Genomic DNA, 27,227 nt, shown 5'->3' with positions numbered 1-27,227 from the left:
TAGAGGCCACCAGATGGCACTGCCTGGAGAACATTGTTTGGATTTGAACAAACAATTATAAAATCTCATTTAACTTTTAAATGAAGAGTGCCATTTAGAGGTCTCAGAAAATGAAGATACAGTTTGATCAACTCTGCAGTACTTGATACATCATCGACCCATCACAAGTGAGCTGCGTTTGACAACATTGTTCACTATGTTGTTGTTGTTCACAATGCTCACCACTTTACCACCAGAACTGTATGGAGTCCTGCCTCAAAAATCAAAACACGCCACACGTTCACATATCAATGAAAGGAGAGTATAGCTGATAAACCTCTATTTTGCCCAGCTATGAAAAGGTCACAGAGGTAAGAGTCAGGTTCTTCAGGGCCCTTCAGTGATGGTGGTATCATGGTGAGCATAGCAGTTAATCCAGGTTTGATCCCTGGCTGTCGCATTCATGTTGTTTTAATTCCACAATTCATCATCCAACGCGACTAGTTCAAGTTCAAAGCAGTCGAAAACAACTTATGATTAGATTATTAGCTTCAACCTACCTGAAAGTTGTGATCAACAAGTCCTTCATTTTTCAAGCTTTCATGGACAACTTATATCACAGAGACATCCAGTGAAGAAAATGTAAGTCAATATTAGGCAGTGAAGACTCAGATGCTTTGGACACTTGGAGAGCTCAGGCAGGAAACATGTAGCACTGGTGAAGAGAAGAGGAGGTGGACAATTGTTGAGATTCAAAGAAGTAAAGATCATGGTACAATAAAACTGTTTGATTTTATTCCCATTTTATGGTGTTATATTGTCAACAGTCAAGCTTAAAAAATCTTCACTTGAGTGAATAGCTCACATCGCAAGGTAAGGAGATATTTGTGAGGATTCAGAACCAAGAACAAGAAGGTCACAGAGACAGACAACCTCTAATCACAAACTTCACCTTTCTGAAGTCAGAATGAGAAGGTCACAGATGTAAGAGTCACCTTCACCCACACGTGCGCAGTGATGGTGGTATAGTGGTGAGCATAGCTGCCTTCCAAGCATTTGATGCGCGTTCGATTCCCGACCATTGCAGTTATGTTCCCTTGTGTGTCGCCTTTTAAAAACACAGACAGATGTAGCATGTTTTTAATGCAAGACAAACCTTATACCATACGTTTGTCCACTCGCGTCCTCCCACATGGTGATGAGACTTTGTCGAAAACTTTTGATCCAAACTGCAACTTTCTGATATTTGTATTGTGATGCTGGTCCTGAGCTTGATCATTTGGCATGAGTCAGGAAGCGGGAGAGCAAAGGTTCGGTTCTGACCGCAAACTTGATCGTTGTGCACATCTGCATCAAGGTGTCTCCTACATCTCTGACCTCATGTTTTACTGAGTGAATGACAGGAGTCTTCTGGTCTGTCTGTTGAGTCGCACAAAGCGTCACTTGTGAAATTTGATCGATCGGATGGATGAGTTTCTCATTGGTGATGGATGGATGAGGTTTCATGACTCAGTGTTGAAAGATAATTTTTGAGCAATTATGTTCTTCTAACTTTCAGTTAGGTTCAAACTAAATATATATGGTTTTAAACTTCTTCAGTCAACTGTGTCTGTTTTCACCAAAAGACAGTACAGTTGAATGTCAACATCAAGACGAAAGTGACGCGAATGCGATGGCCGGGAATCGAACCCGGGTCAACTGCTTGGAAGGCAGCTATGCTCACCACTATACCACCATCGCTGCGCACAGAAGGATGAAGGTTAGATCTGTGAGCTCAGAAAGACATGACTTCGTCCCAGAATCTCAACTGGGAGCATCAATTGGGTATCGTGAAGTATGACAGGTGCCATACCTCAGCTTGTACATGTTTTTTCAATCCTCTCCCGACTGACTGACTACCATTTTCAATACATATAAATTCATTAGAAATGAAAATCAGAATGGATTTCTGTCAGTAATTGTGGAATATTCACTGGGATGGAATAAAACCCAGATCAGCTGCTTGGAAGGCAACTAGGTTCACCTCTATACCACCATAACTGTGATGGAGTCCTGCTTGAAATCATGATCAAAACACACCACACACTTACATTGCGAGGAAAGGAGAGTTTAGCTCAGAGGTGGGCGATTAAATTTCCAAAGGTGCCAGGTTATATTCATTGGCATTTTATAGCATGGGCACATCCAGTGAAGAAAATGTAAGTCAATATTAGGCAGTGAAGACTCAGATGCTTTGGACACTTGGAGAGCTCAGGCAGGAAACATGTAGCACTGGTGAAGAGAAGAGGAGGTGGACAATTGTTGAGATTCAAAGAAGTAAAGATCATGGTACAATAAAACTGTTTGATTTTATTCCTATTTTATGGTGTTATAATGTCAAAAGTCTAGATTAAAAAACCGCATATCAAGGAATGGAGACATTTTTGAGGATTCTGAACAAAGAGCAAGAGAGTCTCCACCATAGATGCACAAGCTGTTGACTTATTAAACAAGTTCCTACGATGGCCAGGAATCAAACCCAGGTCAACTGCTTGGAAGGCAGCTATGCTCACCACTATACCACCATCGCTGTGCACAGCTGGATGAATGCGACTCTTACGGTTGGTGATTTTCACATAAATCTTAAAAAACAAACATACGAAAAACTTCTAGGTAATTCTTAATACGCTCAACAGACTCCTTTAATCGCTGTGTGAGTGATACAGTTGTGTTTTTAAACTGAAATTTAAAGTTTGACTGCATCGCTATCTGACGTCACCTGACACGTATGCAACATCTGCTCTCTCCCACTGACACTTTTCACTGACGCAGCACAACCAGCAATGCGATGGTGGTATAGTGGTGAGCATAGCTGCCTTCCAAGCAGTTGACCCGGGTTCGATTCCCGGCCATCGCAGAGTTTTTTTCCCCATCCACTGGGTCTATCTGAACTTTTAAGCAGAGATATTGTACTGAAGCATTCTGAAACCTGTAAGTCGCCGTCACCTTGGTGCTTAGTGCACTCGCTGTTCACAGTGTTCAGATACAAAGTTCGTTCCTGCGACTGCTTGAGAGGCAGCAAACAGGCTCAGTGGGGAGAGAAGCAGATGTTGCATACGTGTGGACGCCTGGATCACTGACACAGCAAGTCAAGGAGTCTGTTGAGAAGATTGGCAATGTACATCAAGTTGTTTTTTTAATGTTTGGTTTTTTTTGCAGTGACACTCCGAGGGTAGGGTCGTCTGACATCCTCAAGGAGAACCACAGTGGAGCCTTGGTCAAACTACACACAAGAGAAACTAGCAGTTTGAATCAAAAGTCTTCGACAAAGTCTGATCACCATGTGTGAGGAAGCAAGAGGACAAACTTATCGAAAAAGGTTTGTCTTGCATTGAAAACATGCAACTTGACTGCAGACAGTGACTCCATGGTCTGTGAAAATCAGGACCCTATTTCATGAAACCTAGTGATGGGCTGACGAAGCTTCATGAAACAGTGTCCTCATTTTCAGATGTCAGTTGGTGGTGCTCTCAGTTTAAACATGATGTGAGGTTTGAAATGCTCAAAAAAACGATTTCAGAACAGACGGTGCCATCTAGTGGAAGCTGAGAACGAGGACCCTGTTTCATGCAGCCCATCACTCCTGGAACCTCTTCAAACTTTCACTGCTGAGTCATGAAACTTCATCCACCCATCACGAGTGAGAAGCTCATCCATCAAGTCAGATTGACTCATGATTTTATGCGACTCAACAGATGGCAGTGGAACACTGATTCATCAGGTGACACAATCTGGACAAAGTCAAGACTCATTGACGACAACTTTCAGGTAGGTTCATACTGAATAAATGTATTTTCAGACTTCTTCAGTCGAAAGTGTCTCTTTTGAGCATAAAATAGTGCATTTGCATGACAACATCAAGAGATAAGAAACACAACTGCGATGGAAGGTATTCGAACCCTGGCCAACTGCTTGGAAGGCAGCTATGCTCACCACTATACCACCATCGCATTGCTGGTTCTGCTGCGTCAGCGAAAAGTGTCAGTGGGAGAGAGCAGATGTTGCATACGTGTCAGGTGACTTCAGATAGCAATGCAGTCAAGCTTTACATTTCAGTTTAAAGACACAACTGTATCACTCACATATCAAGTAAAGGAGTCTGCTGAGCGTATTAAGAGTTACGTTTTTTGTATTTCTTTGTTTTTTTAGGTAAAAATGTGAAAATCACCGACCATAAGAGTCACCTCCATCCAGCCGTGCACAGCGATGGTGGTATAGTGGTGAGCATAGCTACCTTCCAAGCAGTTGACCCGGGTTCGATTCCCGGCCATCGCAGTCAAGTGCTTGTAATGTCACAATTTGTCACAGTCACATTTGACTGAACAAGTTCAAAACAACACATATTTAGTTTAAAACAAACTGAAAGTTAGAAAAAATGCAATTTCTCAAAAATTAAATGGAATAACACAATTTGGAAAAAAAGAAAAAAAAGGGCCACACACTTCGCTATGTGACTGATCCAGCTGTGTTTTTAAACTGATATTTCAAGCTGGACTGCATCGCTATCTGACGTCGTGATAAGACACAAATGCATCATCTGCTTCTCTCCAGTGACATTTATGGATAACACAGGAATATACACACACAAACATATACGTGATTCGATGGTGGTATAGTGGTGAGCATCGCTGCCTTCCATGCAGTTTACCCAGGTTCGATTCCTGGCCGTCTCACTTCCTTCTTTCATAATTGTACTTGCTGATGTTTGTAGTGTCTATGGCCAGTTTTTCACTGAGTGAATGACATGAGTCTTCTGCTTAAAAATGCCGATTTTACAGGCAAAAAACAACTGAAGTCATGAATCCACAAGCTAATAGTCATGATAACAACATCTGGTTCAAACGTCCGGTTTCAACTGAGTTATGAATAGTAATCTGGGTCATCACGCAACAATTTGATCCGATGGATGAGTTTCTCATTCATGATGGCTGGATGAGGTTTCATGACTAAGTATTGAAAGATATTTCTGGAGGATTTTTCTTTTATTTCTTACTTTCAGTTAGGTTTAAACTTAATATATGTGGTTTTAGACTTCTTCAGTAAAATGTGTCTGTTTAATAAAGTAGTGCAGTAGAATGTCAACATCAAGAGGGAAGTGACGCAAATGCGATGGCCGGGAATCGAACCCGGGTCAACTGCTTGGAAGGGAGCTATGCTCACCACTATACCACCATCGCACTGGGTGGGTGGCCATCGTAGGCACTTGTTTAATAAGTCAACAGCTTGTGCATCTATGGTGGTGACTCTCTTGCTCTTTGTTCAGAATCCTCAAAAATGTCTCCATTCCTTGATATGCGGTTTTTTAATCTAGACTTTTGACATTATAAAACTAAACTCTAAACTCTCCTTTCCTCGCAATGTAAGTGTGTGGTGTGTTTTGATCATGATTTCAAGCAGGACTCCATCACAGTTATGGTGGTATCGAGGTGAACATAGTTGCCTTCCAAGCAGCTGATCTGGGTTTTATTCCATCCCAGTGAATATTCCACAATTACTGACAGAAATCCATTCTGTTTTTCATTTCTAATGAATTTATATGTATTGAAAATGGTAGTGAGTCAGTCGGGAGTGGAGTGAAAAAACATGTACAAGCTGAGGTATGGCACCTGTCATACTTCACGATACCCAATTGATGCTCCCGGTTGAGATTGTGGGACGAAGTCATGTCTTTCTGAGCTCACAGATCTAACCTTCATCCTTCTGTGCGCAGCGATGGTGGTATAGTGGTGAACATAGCTGCCTTCCAAGCAGTTGACCCGGGTTCGATTCCCGGCCATCGCATTCGCCTCACTTTCGTCTTGATGTTGACATTCAACTGTACTGTCTTTAGGTGAAAACAGACACAGTTGACTGAAGAAGTTTAAAACCATATATATTTAGTTTGAACCTAACTGAAAGTTAGAAGAAAACAGAATTGCTCAAAAATTATCTTTCAACACTGAGTCATGAAACCTCATCCATCCATCACTAATGAGAAACTCATCCATCGGATCAAATTTCACAAGTGACTCTTTCATGCGACTCAACAGACAGACCAGAAGACTCCTGTCATTCACTCAGTAAAACATGAGGTCACAGATGTTGGAGACGCCTTCATGCAGATGTGCACAGCGATCAAGTTCTTTCATTTCACAATTCATGGCACTATCTTCGGTTGAAACCAGAGATATTCCATTGAAGCAGTCTGGAACCTGTAAGCTATGGTCAATGAGTAAAAATTTAGTTCAAAGCAGACAGGAGTCATGTTCGACTGAGAATGTAAGAAATAGAAGTACTGGAAGTCAACACACAACGTTCATCTGGACTTGTTGGTCAAAACATGACTCCTGTCTGCTTCGAAGGTTGAACAATATTTTCACTCATTGACCTGGACTTACAGGTTTCAGTAGAACATGAGTGCTTTGAACAGAAGATCGTCCCAGAGGATTTATTGTGAAATTGAAAGATCTTGACTGTGATGCATGTGAAAGCAGCTATGCTGACCACTATATCACCATCTCATTGCTGGTTGTGAAACGTTACAAGCCCAGAACTCATGTCTCTTATGTCCAGATCAATGTTGTCTGTTGAGTCCCAGTTCTTCCATTTCTTACATTCTCCGTCGAACATGACTCTTGTCTGCTTTGAACAAAATTTTTACCCATTGAGCTTGACTGACAGGTTCCTGACTGCTTCATTGGAATATCTCTGCCTTGAACCCAAAATAGTCCCATTGGATGAATTGTGAAATTAAAATAACTTTTAAAGAACTTGATCTCTGTGCACATCTGCATGACGGTGTCTCCAACATCTGTTTTACAGAGTAAATGGCAGGAGTCTTCTGGTCTGTCTGTTGAGTCGCATGAAAGAGTCACTAGTCAATTTGAACGATCCGATGAATGAGTTTCTCATGAGTGATGGATGGATGAGGTTTCATGACTCAGCATTGAAAGGTAATTTTTGATTAATTTTTTTTCTAACGTTTAGTTAGGTTTAAACTAAATATATGTGGTTTTAGACTTTTTCCGTCAAATGCATCTGTTTTCAGAATAAAATAGTACAGTAGAATGTCAACGTCAAGAGGGAAGTGATGCGAATGCGATGGCCGGGAATCGAACCCGGGTCAACTGCTTGGAAGGCAGCTATGCTCACCACTATACCACCATCGCATTGCTGGCTGTGCTGCGTCAGTGAAAAGTGTCAGTGGGGAGAGAGCAGATGTTGCATACGTGTCAGGTGACGTCAGATAGCGATGCAGTCAAGCTTTACGTTTCAGTTTAAAGACACAACTGTATCACTCACATAGCAAGTAAAGGAGTCTGCTGAGCGTATTAAGAGTTAAGTTTTTTGTATTTTTTTGTTTTTTTAGGTAAAAATGTGAAAATCACCTCCATCCAGATGTGCACAGCGATGGTGGTATAGTGGTGAGCATAGCTGCCTTCCGAGCAGTTTACCTGGGTTTGATTCCCGGCCATCGCATTCACATCACTTTTCTCTTGATGTTGACATTTGACTGAATTTCAAAACGACATATATTTAGTTTAAACCGAACTGACAGTTAGAAAAAATGCAATTCCTCAAAAATTAAATGGAAAAACACAATTTTGGAGAAAAAAAAAGACTTTACAGGTCCATGAAATGATAAATTAATCCTCTCACACTTCGCTATGTGAGTGATCCAGTGGTGTTTTTAAATTGATATTTCAAGCTGGACTGCATCACGACATGACGTCATGATCAGACACATATGCAGCACGGCCAGCAGATGCTTTTTTTTTGAAGCATAAAAAAAAAACAGCATCTGCTGGCCGTGGTCGTAAGTAAGAGTGGACGGAAGTCAAGCAGGTCATAAGTCGCATGATACTTGTCTGTAGTTTCAGACTTCTTCAGTCAAATGTGTCTGTTTTGAGTATAAAACAGTACATTTGCATGACAGCATGAAGAGTGAAGAAAAACAACTTTGATGGCCGAGAATCGAAGTCTCAGGCTGAGGTGGTTAAACCAATAGCGAAGGCTGTTCGAGGGCGAAGCACAGATGTGATAGAACATATAGCGTAAGGTTTGTCTTGCATGAAATTCATGCTACGTCTGTCTTTGTTTGTAAAAGTTCACACACAGTAATGTGATGGCCGGGAATCAAACCCACGTCAAGTGCTTGGAAGGCAGCTATGTTCACCACTATACCACCATCGCCCGCACAACTGTACAATTTTTAGTTAAAAAAACAAAAAAAGACAAAAAAACCAAGTTCATTCTTCAGCAACATCTGCTCTCTCCCCACTGACATTCTTCGCTGATGCAGGGCTGACAGTGATGCGATGGTGGTATAGTGGTGAGCATAGCTGCCTTCCAAGCAGTTGACCCGGGTTCGATTCCCGGCCGACTTTTATTTTCAGTTTTCTCTTACCCTCCTCTCCTTGACTCAACCACCATTGCTGCGTTGTCATATAGTGACACGCAACACCTGCTTCTCACTCCTTCTACCTTGTGGACAGCCTTCCCAGAAGGAGTGAAGCTGTAATAGCTGCAAAAGGTGGACCGACATCATATTGAACCTTATGGTTTGGGAATGGGATGGCACTTCAGTTCATATGTGAGTCAAGGCAGGTGAGCAAATACTAGTAATGTAGTGTATGAAAACCAAAAAGTCAATGGTCCACTTTCCATTTCTTCCTTCCTCCATTCCTGACGTGTATGCAACATCTGCTCTGTCCCCACTGACATTCTTCGCTGATGCAGGGCTACCAGTGGTGCGATGGTGGTATAGTGGTGAGCATAGCTGCCTTCCAAGCAGTTGACCCGGGTTCGATTCCCGGCCATCGCAGGCAGTTTGTTTTAGTTTCACAATCCATCCATTGAGGTGATCTGACAATATAACAGTTGACCCGGGAATCGAACCCGGGTCAACTGCTTGGAAGGCAGCTATGCTCACCACTATACCACCATCGCTGCACACAGCAGGATGGAGGTTAGATCTGTGAGCTCAGAAAGACATGACTTCGTCCCAGAATCTCAACCGGGAGCATCAATTGGGTATAGTGAAGTATGACAGGTGCCATACCTCAGCTTGTACATGTTTTTTCAATCCTCTCCCGACTGACTCACTACCATTTTCAATACATATAAATTCATTAGAAATGAAAATCAGAATGGATTTCTGTCAGTCATTGTGGAATATTTACTGCATAGTACATACATACAGCATACTCCTTTACTCGCTGTGTGAGTTATACAGTTGTTTTTAAACTGAAATTTAAAGTTTCACTGCATCGCTATCTGACGTCACCTGACACGTATGCAACATCTGCTCTCTCCCCACTGACACTTTTCACTGACGCAGCAGAGCCAGCAATGCGATGGTGGTATAGTGGTGAGCATAGCTGCCTTCCAAGCAGTTGACCTGGGTTCGATTCCTGGCCATCGTAGGAACTTGTTTAATAAGTCAACAGCTTGTGCGTCTATGGTGGTGACTCTCTTGCTCTTTGTTCAGAATCCTCAAAAATGTCTCCATTCCTTGATATGCGGTTTTTTTAATCTAGACTTTTGACATTATAACACCATAAAATAGGAATAAAATCAAACAGTTTCATTTTACCATGATCTTTACTTCTTTGAATCTCAACAATTGTCCACCTCCTCTTCTCTTCACCAGTGCTACATGTTTCCTGCCTGAGCTCTCCAAGTGTCCAAAGCATCTGAGTCTTCACTGCCTAAAATTGACTTACATTTTCTTCACTGGATGTGCCCATGCTATAAAATGCCAATGAATATAACCTGGCACCTTTGGAAATTTAATCGCCCACCTCTGAGCTAAACTCTCCTTTCCTCGAAATGTAAGTGTGTGGTGTGTTTTGATCATGATTTCAAGCGTCCTGCTCAGAGTTATGGTGGTATGGAGGTGAACATAGTTGCCTTCCAAGCAGTTTAGTTTTATTCCATCCCAGTGAATATTCCACAATTACTGACAGAAATCCATTCTGATTTTCATTTCTAATGAATTTATATGTATTGAAAATGGTAGTGAGTCAGTCAGGAGAGGAGTGAAAAAACATGTACAAGCTGAGGTATGGCACCTGTCATACTTCACGATACCCAATTGATGCTCCCGGTTGAGATTCTGGGACGAAGTCATGTCTTTATGAGCTCACAGATCTAACCTCCATCCAGCTGTGCGCAGCGATGGTGGTATAGTGCTGAGCATAGCTGCCTTCCAAGCAGTTGACCCGGGTTCGATTCCCGGCCATCGGATTCGCCTCACTTTCGTCTTGATGTTGACATTCAACTGTACTGTCTTTTGGTGAAAACAGACACAGTTGACTGAAGAAGTTTAAAACCATATATATTTAGTTTGAACCTAACTGAAAGTTAGAAGAACATAATTGCTCAAAAATTATCTTTCAACACTGAGTCATGAAACCTCATCCATCCATCACTAATGAGAAACTCATCCATCGGATCAAATTTCACAAGTGACTCTTTCATGCGACTCAACAGACAGACCAGAAGACTCCTGTCATTCACTCAGTAAAACATGAGGTCACAGATGTTGGAGGCGCCTTCATGCAGATGTGCACAGCGATCAAGTTCTTTCATTTCACAATTCATGGCACTATCTTCGGTTGAAACCAGAGATATTCCATTGAAGCAGTCTGGAACCTGTAAGCTATGGTCAATGAGTAAAAATTTAGTTCAGAGCAGACAGGAGTCATGTTCGACTGAGAATGTAAGAAATAGAAGGACTGGAAGTCAACACACAACGTTCATCTGGACTTAAGAGACATGAGTTCGAGGCTTGGAATCTTTCATCGCCGAGTTCGACATGTGTATTTCTCAGTGTAGATATTCAGAAGGGATAACTGCATTGGCCGGGACACTGACACTTTTCACTGACGCAGCACAACCGGCAATGCCATAGTGGTATAGTGGTGAGCATAGCTGCCTTCCAAGCAGTTGACCCGGGTTCGATTCCCAGCCATTGCAGTCATGTTAGTTTTCTCTTGATGCTGACATTTGACTGAAGAAGTTCGCATTTGTGTGTGTGAGCTTTTACAAACACTGACAGATGTAGCATGTTTTTAATGGAAGGCGAACCTCATACTACACTTTTATCCGATCGCTTCCTGCCACATGGTGATCAGACTTTGTCGAAAACGTTTGATCCAAACTGCAACTTTCTGATATTTGTATAGTGATGCTGGTCCTGAGCTTGATCATTTGGCATGAGTCAGGAAGCGGGAGAGCAAAGGTTCGGTTCTGACCGCAAACTTGATCGTTGTGCACATCTGCATCAAGGTGTCTCCTACATCTCTGACCACATGTTTTACTGCAGGGGTGTCAAACTGACCCGCAAAAGGACCTCAGTGGACAGGTGATCCAATCAGGTGTCAGCTGAAACAAACTGCACCAGACTGACGATCAACCGCTGACAGTCTTCAGACACCTGATTGGTGAGGTGTCCGCTTGCTTGGTTGGAACAAAAGCCTGCACCCACTGCGGCCCTTTGAGGACCGGTTTGACACCTGCGTTTTACTGAGTGAATGACAGGAGTCTTCTGGTCTGTGTGTTGAGTCGCATGAAAGAGTCACACAAATTTGATCCGATGCATGAGTTTCTCATTAGTGATGGATGGATGAGGTTTCATGACTCAGTGTTGAAAGATAATTTTTGAGGAATTGTGTTTTCATCTAACTTTCAGTTCGGTTTAAACTAAATATATGTGGTTTAAGACTTCTTCAGTCAACTGTGTCTGTTTTCCCCAAAGAACAACATCAAGAGGAACGAGATGGGAATACAATGGCCGGGAACCAGCAATGCGATGGTGGTATAGCGGTGAGCATAGCTGCCTTCCAAGCAGTTGACCCGGGTTCGATTCCCGGCCATCGCATTCACATCACTTTTGTCTTGATGCTGACATTTGACTGAATTTCTAAACGACATATATTCAGTTTAAACCGAACTGAAAGTTAGAAAAAATGCAATGATGATGCACGTGTGTGATATTGATGTCATATAGTGATGCAGTCCAGCTTGAAATATCAGTTTAAAAACACCACTGGATCACTCATATAGTGAGGGATGTGAGAGGATTAATTATGAACTCCAAAGTTTATAATTTCATGGCCATATAATGTCTTTCTTCATTTTTCGTGACTTGTGTTTTTCCATTTGATTTTTGAGGAATTAGGTTTTTTTCCTGTTTTGACTTGGGAATCCAGTTTTTACAACTCGTGTCTCTTAAGTCCATGTTGCAGGCCGTCTCTCTTCCACACATCAGTTTATCAGGAATTGCGATCAGCATTTGCATTAATGGCCCATTGATACCCATCCTCAATGGTCAGGGAGCCACATCTGCATCATCATCATGCTGAGCCTTTGTCATCCATCACACTGGGTTGGTTCTACTCCTGGCCATCACAACTTTGCCCATTCAACTGGCCTCATATCAGGCTGAACTCCAACCCAGCTCCTGAGAACTGACGAAGCCTTCTGGAAAGGAGGTTAAAAAGTTTTCTTTGACTATCATCGGTGTGGTTGACTTGATTCAAACCTTTGTTGCGTGATGACCCAGATTACTATTCATAACTCAGTTGAAACCGGACGTTTGTACCAGATGTTGTTATCATGACTATTAGCTTGTGGATTCATGACTTCAGTTGTTTTTTGCCTGTAAAATCGGCATTTTTAAGCAGAAGACTCATGTCATTCACTCAGTGAAAAACTGGCCATGGACACTACAAACATCAGCAAGTACAATTATGAAAGAAGGAAGTGAGATGGCCAGGAATCGAACCTGGGTAAACTGCATGGAAGGCAGCGATGCTCACCACTATACCACCATCGCATCACGTATATGTTTGTGTGTATATATTCCTGTGTTATCCATAAATGTCACTGGAGAGAAGCAGATGATGCATTTGTGTCTTATCACGACGTCAGATAGCGACGCAGTCCAGCTTGAAATATCAGTTTAAAAACACAGCTGGATCAGTCACATAGCGAAGTGTGTGGCCCTTTTTTTTCCATTTTTCCAAATTGTGTTATTCCATTTAATTTTTGAGAAATTGCATTTTTTCTAACTTTCAGTTTGTTTTAAACTAAATATGTGTTGTTTTGAACTTGTTCAGTCAAATGTCAACTTCAAGAGGGAAGTGATGTGAATGCGATGGCCGGGAATCGAACCCGGGTCAACTGCTTGGAAGGCAGCTATGCTCACCACTATACCACCATCGCATTGCTGGCTGTGCTGCGTCAGCGCAAAGTGTCAGTGGGGAGAGAGCAGATGTTGCATCCGTGTCAGGCGATGTGGTCAAGCTTCAAATTTTAGTCTAAAAACGCAACTTTGTCACTCACATAGCGAAAGGTGTAGGGTTCGATTCCCGGCCAGGCCATTTTGTTGGGTCACCGGTTTTTAAAATACATCAGAATTTAAAGTACACTTTGAAATGTATCAGACATATTGAGAATATTGAAATGGAATGTGGTTTAGATTAAATAAAACACAACAAACCAACATTTTCTGAGCATTTATAAAGTGTCTTTTCATAATCACACATGATGTCATCACATGATTTTTATTTTCAGTTTTACCCTCCGTTCTTTGGGTTTGACGGCCCCTCTCAACGGTCACAAAATATAACCTGGAACTTTTGGGAATTTAATCGCCCACCTCTGAGCTAAACTCTCCTTTCCTCGGAATGTAAGTGTGTGGCGTGTTTTGATCATGATTTCAAGCAGAACTCCATCACAGTTATGGTGGTATAGAGGTGAACATAGTTGCCTTCCAAGCAGCTGATCTGGGTTTTATTCCATCCCAGTGAATATTCCACAATTACTGACAGAAATCCATTCTGATTTTCATTTCTAATGAATTTTTTTGAAAATGGTAGTCAGTCAGTCAGGAGAGGAGTCACCTTCAGCTACTAGTGCACAGCGATGGTGGTATCGTGGTGAGCGTAGATGCCTTCCAAGCAGTTGACAGGGGTTTGATTCCTGGCCATCTTGGACAGTGCTTACTTTTCTTATATTGTCAGATCACCTCAATGGATGGATTGTGAAATTAAAACAAACTGCCTGAGAAGGCCGGGAATCAAAGCCGGGTCAACTGCTTGGAAGGCAGCTATGCTCACCACTATACCACCATCGCATTGCGGGTTGTGCTGCGTCAGTGAAAAGTGTCAGGTGTCAGGTGACATCAGATAGCGATGCAGTCAAGCTTTACATTTCAGTTTAGAAACAGAACTGTATCACTCACATAGCAAGTAAAGGAGTCTGTTGAGCGAAAAAGAGACTTTATAGGGCCATGAAATGATAAATTAATCCTCTCTCACTTCGCTATGTGAGTGATCCAGTGGTGTTTTTAAACTGATATTTCAAGCTCGACTGCATCATGACATGACGTCATGATCAGACACATCTGCATCATCTGCTTATCTCCAAAGTGACATTTTTGGCTGACACAGGAATAGACAAACACACACCCACCCAGTGCGATGGTGGTATAGTGGTGAGCATAGCTCCCTTCCAAGTAGTTGACCCGGGTTTGATGCCCGGCCGTCGCGGTATTCTCCTTTGAATATGTACACTGAGAAATACTCGGCGATGAAAGATTTCAAGCCTCGAACTCATGTCTCTTAAGTCCAGATGAATGTTGTGTGTTGACTTCCAGTACTTCTATTTCTTACATTCTCAGTCGAACATGACTCCTGTCTGCTTTGAACTAAATTTTTACTCATTGACCACAGCTTACAGGTTCCAGACTGCTTCAATAGAATATCTCTGGTTTCAACTGAAGATAGTGCCATGAATTGTGAAATGAAAGAACTTGATCGCTGTGCACATCTGCATGAAGGTGTCTCCAACATCTGTGACCTCATGTTTTACTGAGTGAATGACAGGAGTCTTCTGGTCTGTCTGTTGAGTCGCACATAGAGTCACTTGTGAAATTTGATCCGATGGATGAGTTTCTCATTCGTGATGGATGGATGAGGTTTCATGACTCAGTATTGAAAGATATTTCTTGAGGATTTGTCTTTTTTTTCTAACTTTCAGTTACGTTTAAACTAAATACATGTGGTTTTAGACTTCTACAGTCAAATGTGTCTGTTTTCAGAATAAAATAGTGCAGTTGAATGTCAACATCAAGAGGGAAGTGACGCGAATCCGATGGCCGGGAATCGAACCCGGGTCAACTGCTTGGAAGGCAGCTATGCTCAGCACTATACCACCATCGCTGCGCACAGCTGGATGGAGGTTAGATCTGTGAGCTCATAAAGACATGACTTCGTCCCAGAATCTCAACCGGGAGCATCAATTGGGTATCGTGAAGTATGACAGGTGCCATACCTCAGCTTGTACATGTTTTTTCACTCCTCTCCTGACTGACTCACTACCATTTTCAATACATATAAATTCATTAGAAATGAAAATCAGAATGGATTTCTGTCAGTAATTGTGGAATATTCACTGGGATGGAATAAAACCCAGATCAGCTGCTTGGAAGGCAACTAGGTTCACCTCTATACCACCATAACTGTGATGGAGTCCTGCTTGAAATCATGATCAAAACACACCACACACTTACATTGCGAGGAAAGGAGAGTTTAGCTCAGAGGTGGGCGATTAAATTTCCAAAGGTGCCAGGTTATATTCATTGGCATTTTATAGCATGGGCACATCCAGTGAAGAAAATGTAAGTCAATATTAGGCAGTGAAGACTCAGATGCTTTGGACACTTGGAGAGCTCAGGCAGGAAACATGTAGCACTGGTGAAGAGAAGAGGAGGTGGACAATTGTTGAGATTCAAAGAAGTAAAGATCATGGTACAATAAAACTGTTTGATTTTATTCCCATTTTATGGTGTTATAATGTCAACAGTCTCAGTCAGTCAACAGTCAACAGGATCAGTCAACACTGTCTGTTTTCACCAAAGAACAACATGAAGAGGAAAGAGATGTGAATGCGATGGCCGGGAATCAAACCCAGGTCACCTGCTTGGAAGGCAGCTATGCTCACCACCATACCACGATCGCTGTGCACAGCTGGATGGAGGCGACTCTTTTGTTCGGTGATTTCACGTTTTTTGTTAAAAAACAAAAAAAATACAAAAAACTTGAAGTTCATTCTTAATACGCTCAGCAGACCCCTTTACTCGCTGTGTGAGTGATACAGTTGTGTTCTTAAACTGAAATTTAAAGTTTCACCGCATCGCTATCTGACGTCACCTGACACGTATGCAACATCTGCTCTCTCCCCACTGACACTTTTCACTGACGCAGCACAACCAGCAATGCAATGGTGGTATAGTGGTGAGCATAGCTGCCTTCCAAGCAGTTGACCCGGGTTCGATTCCCGGCCATTGCATTCGCATCACTTCCCTCTTGATGTCGACAGTCTGCTGCACTATTTTATTCTGAAAACAGCTACATTTGACGGAAAAAGTCTAAAACCACATATATTTAGTTTAAACCTAACTAAACTTTAGAAAAAAAATTAATCAAAAATTACCTTTCAATGCTGAGTCATGAAACCTCATCCATCCATCACTCATGAGAAACTCATTCATCGGATCGTTCAAATGGACTGGTGACTCTTTCATGCGACTCAACAGACAGACCAGAAGACTCCTGCCATTTACTCTGTGAAACAGATGTTGCAGACACCGTCATGCAGATGTGCACAGAGATCAAGTTCTTTAAAAGTTATTTTAATTTCACAATTCATCCAATGGGACTATTTTGGGTTCAAGGCAGAGATATTCCAATGAAGCAGTCAGGAACCTGTCAGTCAAGCTCAATGGGTAAAAATTTTGTTCAAAGCAGACAAGGGTCATGTTCGACGGAGAATGTAAGAAATGGAAGAACTGGGACTCAACAGACAACATTGATCTGGACATAAGAGACATGAGTTCTGGGCTTGTAACGTTTCACAACCAGCAATGAGATGGTGATATAGTGGTCAGCATAGCTGCTTTCACATGCATCACAGTCAAGATCTTTCAATTTCACAATAAATCCTCTGGGACGATCTTCTGTTCAAAGCACTCATGTTCTACTGAAACCTGTAAGTCCAGGTCAATGAGTGAAAATATTGTTCAACCTTCGAAGCAGACAGGAGTCATGTTTTGACCGAGAATATACGAAATAAAAGAAAATAGAAGGTAAACTACAGTTGATATTCAAAGAGATATTCAAGGTTTTATTTTTTTCCAAAATTAATTTTTTCCCCATATGATAATGATACAAACCAGTCACCGTCACCAAGAAGGAGTCTGTTGAGAAGATAAAAAATGATTTTTTTTTTTTTTAAAGAGAAGCTCACAGATGTCAGAGTCAGCTTCATCCAGCTGTCCACAGCGATGGTGGTATAGTGGTGAGCATAGCTGCCTTCCAAGCAGTTGACCCGGGTTCGATTCCCGGCCATCGCAGAGTTTTTTTCCCCATCCACTGGGTCTATCTGAACTTTTAAGCAGAGATATTGTACTGAAGCATTCTGCAACCTGTAAGTCGCCGTCACCTTGGTGCTTAGTGCACTAGCTGTTCACAGTGTTCAGATACAAAGTTCGTTCCTGCGACTGCTTGAGAGGCAGCAAACAGGCTCAGTGGGGAGAGAAGCAGATGTTGCATAGGTGTGGACGCCTGGATCACTGACACAGCAAGTCAAGGAGTCTGTTGAGAAGATTAGCAATGTACATCAAGTTGTTTTTTTAATGTTTGGTTTTTTTTGCAGTGACACTCCGAGGGTAGGGTCGTCTGACATCCTCAAGGAGAACCACAGTGGAGCCTTGGTCAAACTACACACAAGAGAAACTAGCAGTTTGAATCACAAGTCTTCGACAAAGTCTGATCACCATGTGGGAGGAAGCAAGAGGACAAACTTATCGAAAAAGGTTTGTCTTGCATTGAAAACATGCAACATCTGTGTTTGTAAAAGTTCACAAACAAACAGCAGCGCTGCGATGGCCGGGAATTGAACACAGATCAACTGCTTGGAAGGCAGCAATGCTCACCACTATACCAGCATCACAATATGTGAAAAACACCACTGGATCACTCACATAGCGAAGTGTGAGAGGATTAATTTATCATTTCATGGCCCTATAAAGTCTTCTTTTTTTCCATTTTTTCCCAAATTGTGTTTTTCCATTTAATTGTTGAGGAATTGCATTTTTCTAACTTTCAGTTCGGTTTAAACTGAATATATGTCGTTTTGAAATTCAGTCAAATGTCAGCATGAAGAGAAAAGTGATGTGAATGCGATGGCCGGGAATCGAACCCGGGTCAACTGCTTGGAAGGCAGCTATGCTCACCACTATACCACCATCGCTGTGCACAGCAGGATGGAGGTGACTCTTATGGACGGTGATTTTCACATTTTATTTCACCCATCACGAGTGAGAAGCTCATCCAACAAGTCAGATTGACTCATGATTTTATGCGACTCAACAGATGGCAGTGGAACACTGATTCATCAGGTGACACAATCTGGACAAAGTCAAGACTCATTGACGACAACTTTCAGGTAGGTTCATACTGAATAAATGTAGTTTCAGACTTCTTCAGTCGAAAGTGTCTCTTTTGAGCATAAAATAGTGCATTTGCATGACAACATCAAGAGAAAAGAAACACAACTGCAATGGCAGGGAATCGAACCGAGCTCGGAAGGTAGCTGTGCTCACCACTCTGCCACCACAACTGGTGCTGTTTTGTTGAATTTAAACCACATTCCATTGAAGGATTCTCCATGTGTCTCATCGATATCAAAATCTGCTTTCAATTTCAATTCAAAGGACAAGAAATACTCCTAAAATAAAAGAATTGTGACATTAAAAGAACTTGACTGCGATGGCCGGGAATCGAACCCGGGTCAACTGCTTGGAAGGCAGCTATGCTCACCACTATACCACCATCGCACTGCTGGTTCTGCTGCGTCAGCGAAAAGTGTCAGTGGGAGAGAGCAGATGTTGCATACGTGTCAGGTGACGTCAGATAGCGAGGCAGTCAAGCTTTACATTTCAGTTTAAAGACACAACTGTATCACTCACATAGCAAGTAAAGGAGTCTGCTGAGCGTATTAAGAGTTAAGTTTTTTGTATTTCTTTGTTTTTTTAGGTAAAAATGTGAAAATCACCGACCATAAGAGTCGCCTCCATCCAGCCGTGCACAGCGATGGTGGTATAGTGGTGAGCATAGCTGCCTTCCAAGCAGTTGACCCGCGTTCGATTCCCGGCCATCGCAGGCAGTTTGTTTTAATTTCACAATCCATCCATTGAGGTGATCTGACAATATAAGAAAAGTAAGCACTGTCCAAGATGGCCCGGAATCAAACCCCTGTCAACTGCTTGGAAGGCAGCTATGCTCACCACTATACCACCATCGCTGTGCACTAGTAGCTGAAAGTGACTCCTCTCCCGACTGACTGACTACCATTTTCAAAACTAGAAATGAAAAACAGAATGGATTTCTGTCAGTAATTGTGGAATATTTACTGGGATGGAATAAAACCCAGATCAGCTGCTTGGAAGGCAACTATGTTCACCTCTATACCACCATAACTGTGATGGAGTTCTGCTTGAAATTATGATCAAAACACGCCACACACTTACATTGCGAGGAAAGGAGAGTTTAGCTCAGAGGTGGGCGATTAAATTCCCAAAAGTTCCAGGTTATATTTTGTGACCGTTGAGAGGGGCCGTCAAACCCAAAGAACGGAGGGTAAAACTGAAAATAAAAATCACGTGATGACATCATGTGTGATTATGAAAAGACACTTTATAAATGCTCAGAAAATGTTGGTTTGTTGTGTTTTATTTAATTTAAACCACATTCCATTTCAATATTCTCAATATGTCTGATACATTTCAAAGTGTACTTTAAATTCTGATGTATTTTAAAAACCATTGACCCAACAAAATGGCCTGGCCGGGAATCGAACCCTACACCTTTCGCTATGTGAGTGACAAAGTTGCGTTTTTAGACTAAAATTTGAAGCTTGACCACATCGCCTGACACGTATGCAACATCTCCTCTCTCCCCACTGACACTTTGCGCTGACGCAGCACAGCCAGCAATGCGATGGTGGTATAGTGGTGAGCATAGCTGCCTTCCAAGCAGTTGACCGGGGTTCGATTCCCGGCCATCGCATTCACATCACTTTTCTCTTGATGTTGACATTTGACTGAATTTCAAAACGACATATATTTAGTTTAAACCGAACTGACAGTTAGAAAAAATGCAATTCCTCAAAAATTAAATGGAAAAACACAATTTTGGAGAAAAAAAAAGACTTTACAGGTCCATGAAATGATAAATTAATCCTCTCACACTTCGCTATGTGAGTGATCCAGTGGTGTTTTTAAATTGATATTTCAAGCTGGACTGCATCACGACATGACGTCATGATCAGACACATATGCAGCACGGCCAGCAGATGCTTTTTTTTTGAAGCATAAAAAAAAAACAGCATCTGCTGGCCGTGGTCGTAAGTAAGAGTGGACGGAAGTCAAGCAGGTCATAAGTCGCATGATACTTGTCTGTAGTTTCAGACTTCTTCAGTCAAATGTGTCTGTTTTGAGTATAAAACAGTACATTTGCATGACAGCATGAAGAGTGAAGAAAAACAACTTTGATGGCCGAGAATCGAAGTCTCAGGCCGAGGTGCACAGCTGGATGGAGGCGACTCTTTTGTTCGGTGATTTCACGTTTTTTGTTAAAAAACAAAAAAAATACAAAAAACTTGAAGTTCATTCTTAATACGCTCAGCAGACCCCTTTACTCGCTGTGTGAGTGATACAGCTGTGTCTTTAAACTGAAATGTAAAGCCTGACTGCCTCGCTATCTGACGTCACCTGACACGTATGCAACATCTGCTCTCTCCCCACTGACACTTTTCACTGACGCAGCACAACCAGCAATGCAATGGTGGTATAGTGGTGAGCATAGCTGCCTTCCAAGCAGTTGACCCGGGTTCGATTCCCGGCCATTGCATTCGCATCACTTCCCTCTTGATGTCGACAGTCTGCTGCACTATTTTATTCTGAAAACAGCTACATTTGACGGAAAAAGTCTAAAACCACACATATTTAGTTTGAACCTAACTAAACGTTAGAAAAAAAAAATTATCAAAAATTACCTTTCAATGCTGAGTCATGAAACCTCATCCATCCATCACTCATGAGAAACTCATTCATCGGATCGTTCAAATTGACTGGTGACTCTTTCATGCGACTCAACAGACAGACCAGAAGACTCCTGCCATTTACTCTGTGAAACAGATGTTGCAGACACCGTCATGCAGATGTGCACAGAGATCAAGTTCTTTAAAAGTTATTTTAATTTCACAATTCATCCAATGGGACTATTTTGGGTTCAAGGCAGAGATATTCCAATGAAGCAGTCAGGAACCTGTCAGTCAAGCTCAATGGGTAAAAATTTTGTTCAAAGCAGACAAGAGTCATGTTCGACGGAGAATGTAAGAAATGGAAGAACTGGGACTCAACAGACAACATTGATCTGGACATAAGAGACATGAGTTCTGGGCTTGTAACGTTTCACAACCAGCAATGAGATGGTGATATAGTGGTCAGCATAGCTGCTTTCACATGCATCACAGTCAAGATCTTTCAATTTCACAATAAATCCTCTGGGACGATCTTATGTTCAAAGCACTCATGTTCTACTGAAACCTGTAAGTCCAGGTCAATGAGTGAAAATATTGTTCAAACTTCGAAGCAGACAGGAGTCATGTTTTGACCGAGAATATACGAAATAAAAGAAAATAGAAGGTAAACTATAGTTGATATTCAAAGAGATATTCAAGGTTTTATTTTTTCCAAAATTAATTTTTTCCCCATATGATAATGATACAAACCAGTCACCGTCACCAAGAAGGAGTCTGTTGAGAAGATAAAAAATTTTTTTTTTTAAATGAGAAGCTCACAGATGTCAGAGTTAGCTTCATCCCGCTGTCCATAGCGATGGTGGTATAGTGGTGAGCATAGCTGCCTTCCAAGCAGTTGACCCGGGTTCGATTCCCGGCCATCGCAGAGTTTTTTTTTCCCCATCCACTGGGTCTATCTGAACTTTTAAGCAGAGATATTGTACTGAAGCATTCTGAAACCCGTAAGTCGCCGTCACCTTGGTGCTTAGTGCACTAGCTGTTCACAGTGTTCAGATACAAAGTTCGTTCCTGCGACTGCTTGAGAGGCAGCAAACAGGCTCAGTGGGGAGAGAAGCAGATGTTGCATAGGTGTGGACGCCTGGATCACTGACACAGCAAGTCAAGGAGTCTGTTGAGAAGATTAGCAATGTACATCAAGTTGTTTTTTTAATGTATGTTTTTTTTTGCAGTGACACTCCGAGGGTAGGGTCGTCTGACATCCTCAAGGAGAACCACAGTGGAGCCTTGGTCAAACTACACAAATACGAGAAACTAGCAGTTTGAATCAAAAGACTTCGACAAAGTCTGATCACCATGTGGGAGGAAGCAAGAGGACAAACTGATCGAAAAAGGTTTGTTTTGCATTGAAAACATGCAACATCTGTGTTTGTAAAAGTTCACAAACGAACAGCAGCGCTGCGATTGCCGGGAATCGAACACAGATCAACTGCTTGGAAGGCAGCAATGCTCACCACTATACCAGCATCACAATATGTGAAAAACACCACTGGATCACTCACATAGCGAAGTGTGAGAGGATTAATTTATCATTTCATGGCCCTATAAATATTATATAATATTTATTCCCAAATTGTGTTTTTCCATTTAATTGTTGAGGAATTGCATTTTTCTAACTTTCAGTTCGGTTTAAACTGAATATATGTCGTTTTGAAATTCAGTCAAATGTCAGCATCAAGAGAAAAGTGATGTGAATGCAACGGGCGGGAATCGAACCCGGGTCAACGGCTTGGAAGGCAGCTATGCTCACCACTATACCAACATCGCTGTGCACAGCTGGATGAAGGTGACTCTTATGGTCGGTGATTTTCACATTTTTACCTAAAAAAACAAAAAAATACAAAAAACTTAACTCTTAATACGCCCAGCAGACTCCTTTACTCGCTGTGTGAGTGATACAGTTGTGTTTTTAAACTGAAATTTAAAGTTTCACTGCATCGCGATCTGACGTCACCTGACACGTATGCAACATCTGCTCTCTCCCCACTGACACTTTTCGCTGACGCAGCAGAACCAGCAATGCGATGGTGGTATAGTGGTGAGCATAGCTGCCTTCCAAGCAGTTGATATTGTATCTGTACACTGAGAACATGGGCAAATGCAGCACACTGTTAATGTGTAGATGAGGTGTCATGCAACCTTATAGCAGGGTTGATGAAACAGTGACCTGATTTTCAGAGAATTAATAAACATTGTGCTTGCGTTTTCAAAAAGATGCAGGTGCAGCAGGATCACCTGCATTTGACTGCAGACACTGCCTCCATGGTCTGTGAAAATCAGGACATTTTTCATGAAACCTAGTGATGGGCTGACGAAGCTTCATGAAACAGTGTCCATGTTGCAGGCCGTCTCTCTTCCACACATCAGTTTATCAGGAATTGCGATCAGCATTTGCATTAATGGCCCATTGATACCCATCCTCAATGGTCAGGGAGCCACATCTGCATCATCATAATGCTGAGCCTTTGTCATCCATCACACTGGGTTGGTTCTACTCCTGGCCATCACAACTTTGCCCATTCAACTGGCCTCATATCAGGCTGAACTCCAACCCAGCTCCTGAGAACTGACGACGCCTTCTGGAAAGGAGGTTAAAAAGCTTTCTTTGACTATCATCGGTGTGGTTGACTTGATTCAAACCTTTGCTGCGTGATGACCCAGATTACTGTTCACAACTAAGTTCAAACCAGACTTTTGTCCAGTTTGAACATGACTATTAGCTTGTCGATTCATGACAGGCTGAACTCCAACCCAGCTCTTTAGAAACTGCTTGGAAGGCTATGCTCACCACTGTACCACCATCGCAATATATATGTGTGTGTTCCTATAACCCTCGCGTCGGGCATTTTGAATGGCATTCGACTCACGTCCAATCTGACTTACGACCAGTTATTTTGGGGTTCCAGTAGCAGACCTTTTCGCGTCGACGGAGGACGCCAAGGCTCCACTTTGGTTCTCCTTAAGGACATCAGATGACCCTTCTCTCGGAGTGTTGATCACAACAACCGATCACATGTGAATTTAACGTGAATTGTAAGTCAAATTCTATGTAAAACTAGGCGATGAAAGCTGAAGGATTACAAGCCAAGAGCTCATGTCTCTTAAGTCACAGATGTGAGGGACGCCTTCATCCAGCTGTCTGCAGCGATGGTGGTTTTGTGGTGAACATCGCTGCCTTCCAAGCGGTTGGGTTCGATTCCCAGCCATCACATTGACATTATTTTTAAATGTTATGAAGACATTTTTTTTTAATTTTCAGAACCAAACCTTTGCTCTCCCGCTTCCTGACTCAGGGCAAATGATCAACCTCAAGACCAGCTTCACTGTACAAATATCAGAAACTTGTAGTTTGGATCAAAAGTTTTGGACAAAGACTGATCGCCATGTGGGAGGAAACGAGAGGACAAGCTTATAGTCTAAGGCGATGGTGGTGTAGTGGTGAGCATAGCTGCCTTCCAAGCAGTTGACCCATCGCATTCTCATCACTTTTCTCTTGATGCTGACATTTGACTGAATTTCAAAACGACATGTATTTAGTTTAAACCGAACTGACAGTTAGAAAAAATGCAATTCCTCAAAAATTAAATGGAAAAGCACAATTTGGGAAAAAAAAGAAGACTTAATAGGGCCATGAAATGATAAATTAATCCTCTCACACTTCGCTATGTGACTGATCCAGTGGTGTTTTTAAACTGATATTTCAAGCTGGACTGCATCACGACATGACGTCATGATCAGACACATCTGCATCATCTGCTTATCTCCAGTGACATTTCTGGCTGACACAGGAATAGACACACACACACACACACACACACACACACACACACACACCCAATGCAATGGTGGTATAGTGGTGAGCATAGCTGCCTTCCAAGCAGTTGATTTGGGTTCGACTCCTGGTCCTTGCACTCTCTGCTTCCTTTCATACACTTACTGATGTTTGTCTCCATGCCCAGTTTTTCACTGAGTGAATGACATGAGTCTTCTGTTTAAAATGCAGATTTTAAAGGCAAAAAACAATGGAAGTCATGAATCGACAAGCTAATAGTCATGTTCAAACTGGACAAACGTCCGGTTTATCTGTTATCTGGGTCATCACGCAGCAAAGGTTTGAATCAAGTCAACCACACCGATGATAGTCAAAGAAAGCTTTTTAACCTCCTTTCCAGAAGGCGTCGTCAGTTCTCAGGAGCTGGGTTGGAGTTCAGCCTGATATGAGGCCAGTTGAATGGGCAAAGTTGTGATGGCCAGGAGTAGAACCAACCCAGTGTGATGGATGACAAAGGCTCAGCATTATGATGATGCAGATGTGGCTCCCTGACCATTGAGGATGGGTATCAATGGGCCATTAATGCAAATGCTGATCACAATTCCTGATATACTGATGTGTGGAAGAGAGACGGCCTGCAACATGGACTTAAGAGACAAGAGTTGTAAAAACAGGATTCCCACAAGTCAAAACAGGAAAAAAACCTAATTCCTCAAAAATCAAATGGAACAACACAAGTCACGAAAAATGAAGAAAGACATTATATGGCCATGAAATTATAAACTTTGGAGTTCATAATTAATCCTCTCACATCCCTCACTATATGAGTGATCCAGTGGTGTTTTTAAACTGATATTTCAAGCTGGACTGCATCACTATATGACATCAATATCAGACACGTGCAGCATCTGCTTCTCTCCCAACTGACATTTCTTGCTGATGCAGAACTCCACCCAGTGCGATGGTGGTATAGTGGTGAGCATAGCTGCCTTCCAAGCAGCTGACCCGGGTTCGATGCCCGGCTGTCGTGGTATTCTCTTCTGGATATGTACACTGAGAAATACACATGTCAAACTCGGCGATGAAAGATTCCAAGCCTCTCTTAAGTCCAGATGAACGTTGTGTGTTGACTTCCAGTACTTCTGTTTCTTACATTCTCATGACTCCTGTCTGCTTTCAACTAAATTTTTACTCATTGACCACAGCTTACAGGTTCCAGACTGCTTCAATAGAATATCTCTGGTTTCAACCGAAGATAGTGCCATGAATTGTGAAATGAAAGAACTTGATCGCTGTGCACATCTGCATGAACGTGTCTCCAACATCTGTGACCTCATGTTTTACTGAGTGAATGACAGGAGTCTTCTGGTCTGTGTGTTGAGTCGCACATAGAGTCACTTGTGAAATTTGATCCCATGGATGAGTTTCTCATTCGTGATGGATGGATGAGGTTTCATGATTCAGTGTTGAAAGATATTTCTTGAGGATTTGTCTTTTTTTTCTTACTTTCAGTTACGTTTAAACTAAATGCATGTGGTTTTAGACTTCTTCAGTCAAATGTGTCTGTTTTCAGAATAAAATAGTGCAGTTGAATGTCAACATCAAGAGGGAAGTGAGGCGAATCCGATGGCCGGGAATCGAACCCGGGTCAACTGCTTGGAAGGCAGCTATGCTCACCACTATACCACCATCGCTGTGCACAGAAGGATGAAGGTTAGATCTGTGAGCTCAGAAAGACATGACTTCGTCCCAGAATCTCAACCGGGAGCATCAATTGGGTATAGTGAAGTATGACAGGTGCCATACCTCAGCTTGTACATGTTTTTTCACTCCTCTCCTAACTGTGATGGAGTCCTGCTTGAAATCATGATCAAAACACACCACACACTTACATTGCGAGGAAAGGAGAGTTTAGCTCAGAGGTGGGCGATTAAATTTCCAAAGGTGCCAGGTTATATTCATTGGCATTTTATAGCATGGGCACATCCAGTGAAGAAAATGTAAGTCAATATTAGGCAGTGAAGACTCAGATGCTTTGGACACTTGGAGAGCTCAGGCAGGAAACATGTAGCACTGGTGAAGAGAAAAGAAGGTTTCAATTGTTGAGATTCAAAGAAGTAAAGATCATGGTACAATAAAACTGTTTGATTTTATTCCCATTTTATGGTGTTATAATGTCAACAGTCTAGATTAAAAAACCGCATATCAAGGAATGGAGACATTTTTGAGGATTCTGAACAAAGAGCAAGAGTCACCACCATAGATGCACAAGCTGTTGACTTATTAA

General features: G+C 42.0%; 20 non-coding genes across 20 annotated transcripts; 13 read left to right on the top strand and 7 right to left on the bottom strand.

The window, feature by feature from the left end:
* Positions 1–1,647: 1,647 nt before the first annotated feature.
* Positions 1,648–1,719, bottom strand: trnag-ucc (transfer RNA glycine (anticodon UCC)). The gene has a single exon. It is a non-coding gene; the product is annotated as a tRNA-Gly (tRNA).
* Positions 1,720–2,803: 1,084 nt separating this feature from the next.
* trnag-ucc (transfer RNA glycine (anticodon UCC)) lies at positions 2,804–2,875 on the top strand. Its single transcript has one exon. It is a non-coding gene; the product is annotated as a tRNA-Gly (tRNA).
* A 1,346-nt stretch (positions 2,876–4,221) lies between these two features.
* On the top strand, positions 4,222–4,293 carry trnag-ucc (transfer RNA glycine (anticodon UCC)). The gene has a single exon. It is a non-coding gene; the product is annotated as a tRNA-Gly (tRNA).
* Positions 4,294–5,123: 830 nt separating this feature from the next.
* Positions 5,124–5,195, bottom strand: trnag-ucc (transfer RNA glycine (anticodon UCC)). The gene has a single exon. It is a non-coding gene; the product is annotated as a tRNA-Gly (tRNA).
* A 532-nt stretch (positions 5,196–5,727) lies between these two features.
* trnag-ucc (transfer RNA glycine (anticodon UCC)) lies at positions 5,728–5,799 on the top strand. Its single transcript has one exon. It is a non-coding gene; the product is annotated as a tRNA-Gly (tRNA).
* Positions 5,800–7,094: 1,295 nt separating this feature from the next.
* Positions 7,095–7,166, bottom strand: trnag-ucc (transfer RNA glycine (anticodon UCC)). Its single transcript has one exon. It is a non-coding gene; the product is annotated as a tRNA-Gly (tRNA).
* A 238-nt stretch (positions 7,167–7,404) lies between these two features.
* trnag-ucc (transfer RNA glycine (anticodon UCC)) lies at positions 7,405–7,476 on the top strand. Its single transcript has one exon. It is a non-coding gene; the product is annotated as a tRNA-Gly (tRNA).
* Positions 7,477–8,749: 1,273 nt separating this feature from the next.
* trnag-ucc (transfer RNA glycine (anticodon UCC)) lies at positions 8,750–8,821 on the top strand. Its single transcript has one exon. It is a non-coding gene; the product is annotated as a tRNA-Gly (tRNA).
* A 529-nt stretch (positions 8,822–9,350) lies between these two features.
* On the top strand, positions 9,351–9,422 carry trnag-ucc (transfer RNA glycine (anticodon UCC)). Its single transcript has one exon. It is a non-coding gene; the product is annotated as a tRNA-Gly (tRNA).
* Positions 9,423–11,809: 2,387 nt separating this feature from the next.
* trnag-ucc (transfer RNA glycine (anticodon UCC)) lies at positions 11,810–11,881 on the top strand. The gene has a single exon. It is a non-coding gene; the product is annotated as a tRNA-Gly (tRNA).
* Positions 11,882–13,155: 1,274 nt separating this feature from the next.
* trnag-ucc (transfer RNA glycine (anticodon UCC)) lies at positions 13,156–13,227 on the bottom strand. Its single transcript has one exon. It is a non-coding gene; the product is annotated as a tRNA-Gly (tRNA).
* Positions 13,228–16,284: 3,057 nt separating this feature from the next.
* trnag-ucc (transfer RNA glycine (anticodon UCC)) lies at positions 16,285–16,356 on the top strand. Its single transcript has one exon. It is a non-coding gene; the product is annotated as a tRNA-Gly (tRNA).
* Positions 16,357–17,347: 991 nt separating this feature from the next.
* trnag-ucc (transfer RNA glycine (anticodon UCC)) lies at positions 17,348–17,419 on the top strand. The gene has a single exon. It is a non-coding gene; the product is annotated as a tRNA-Gly (tRNA).
* Positions 17,420–18,246: 827 nt separating this feature from the next.
* trnag-ucc (transfer RNA glycine (anticodon UCC)) lies at positions 18,247–18,318 on the bottom strand. Its single transcript has one exon. It is a non-coding gene; the product is annotated as a tRNA-Gly (tRNA).
* Positions 18,319–18,832: 514 nt separating this feature from the next.
* On the bottom strand, positions 18,833–18,904 carry trnag-ucc (transfer RNA glycine (anticodon UCC)). Its single transcript has one exon. It is a non-coding gene; the product is annotated as a tRNA-Gly (tRNA).
* Positions 18,905–19,157: 253 nt separating this feature from the next.
* On the top strand, positions 19,158–19,229 carry trnag-ucc (transfer RNA glycine (anticodon UCC)). Its single transcript has one exon. It is a non-coding gene; the product is annotated as a tRNA-Gly (tRNA).
* An 834-nt stretch (positions 19,230–20,063) lies between these two features.
* On the top strand, positions 20,064–20,135 carry trnag-ucc (transfer RNA glycine (anticodon UCC)). Its single transcript has one exon. It is a non-coding gene; the product is annotated as a tRNA-Gly (tRNA).
* A 771-nt stretch (positions 20,136–20,906) lies between these two features.
* Positions 20,907–20,978, top strand: trnag-ucc (transfer RNA glycine (anticodon UCC)). Its single transcript has one exon. It is a non-coding gene; the product is annotated as a tRNA-Gly (tRNA).
* A 986-nt stretch (positions 20,979–21,964) lies between these two features.
* trnag-ucc (transfer RNA glycine (anticodon UCC)) lies at positions 21,965–22,036 on the top strand. The gene has a single exon. It is a non-coding gene; the product is annotated as a tRNA-Gly (tRNA).
* Positions 22,037–26,562: 4,526 nt separating this feature from the next.
* On the bottom strand, positions 26,563–26,634 carry trnag-ucc (transfer RNA glycine (anticodon UCC)). The gene has a single exon. It is a non-coding gene; the product is annotated as a tRNA-Gly (tRNA).
* Between the last annotated feature and the right edge of the window lie 593 nt (positions 26,635–27,227).

This window comes from Synchiropus splendidus, chromosome 3, assembly GCF_027744825.2.
Source record: "Synchiropus splendidus isolate RoL2022-P1 chromosome 3, RoL_Sspl_1.0, whole genome shotgun sequence".
NCBI classification, from domain to species: Eukaryota; Metazoa; Chordata; class Actinopteri; order Syngnathiformes; family Callionymidae; genus Synchiropus; species Synchiropus splendidus.
Note: the sequence above shows the minus strand (reverse complement) of the source record. Positions and strands in the feature narration are given on the sequence as shown.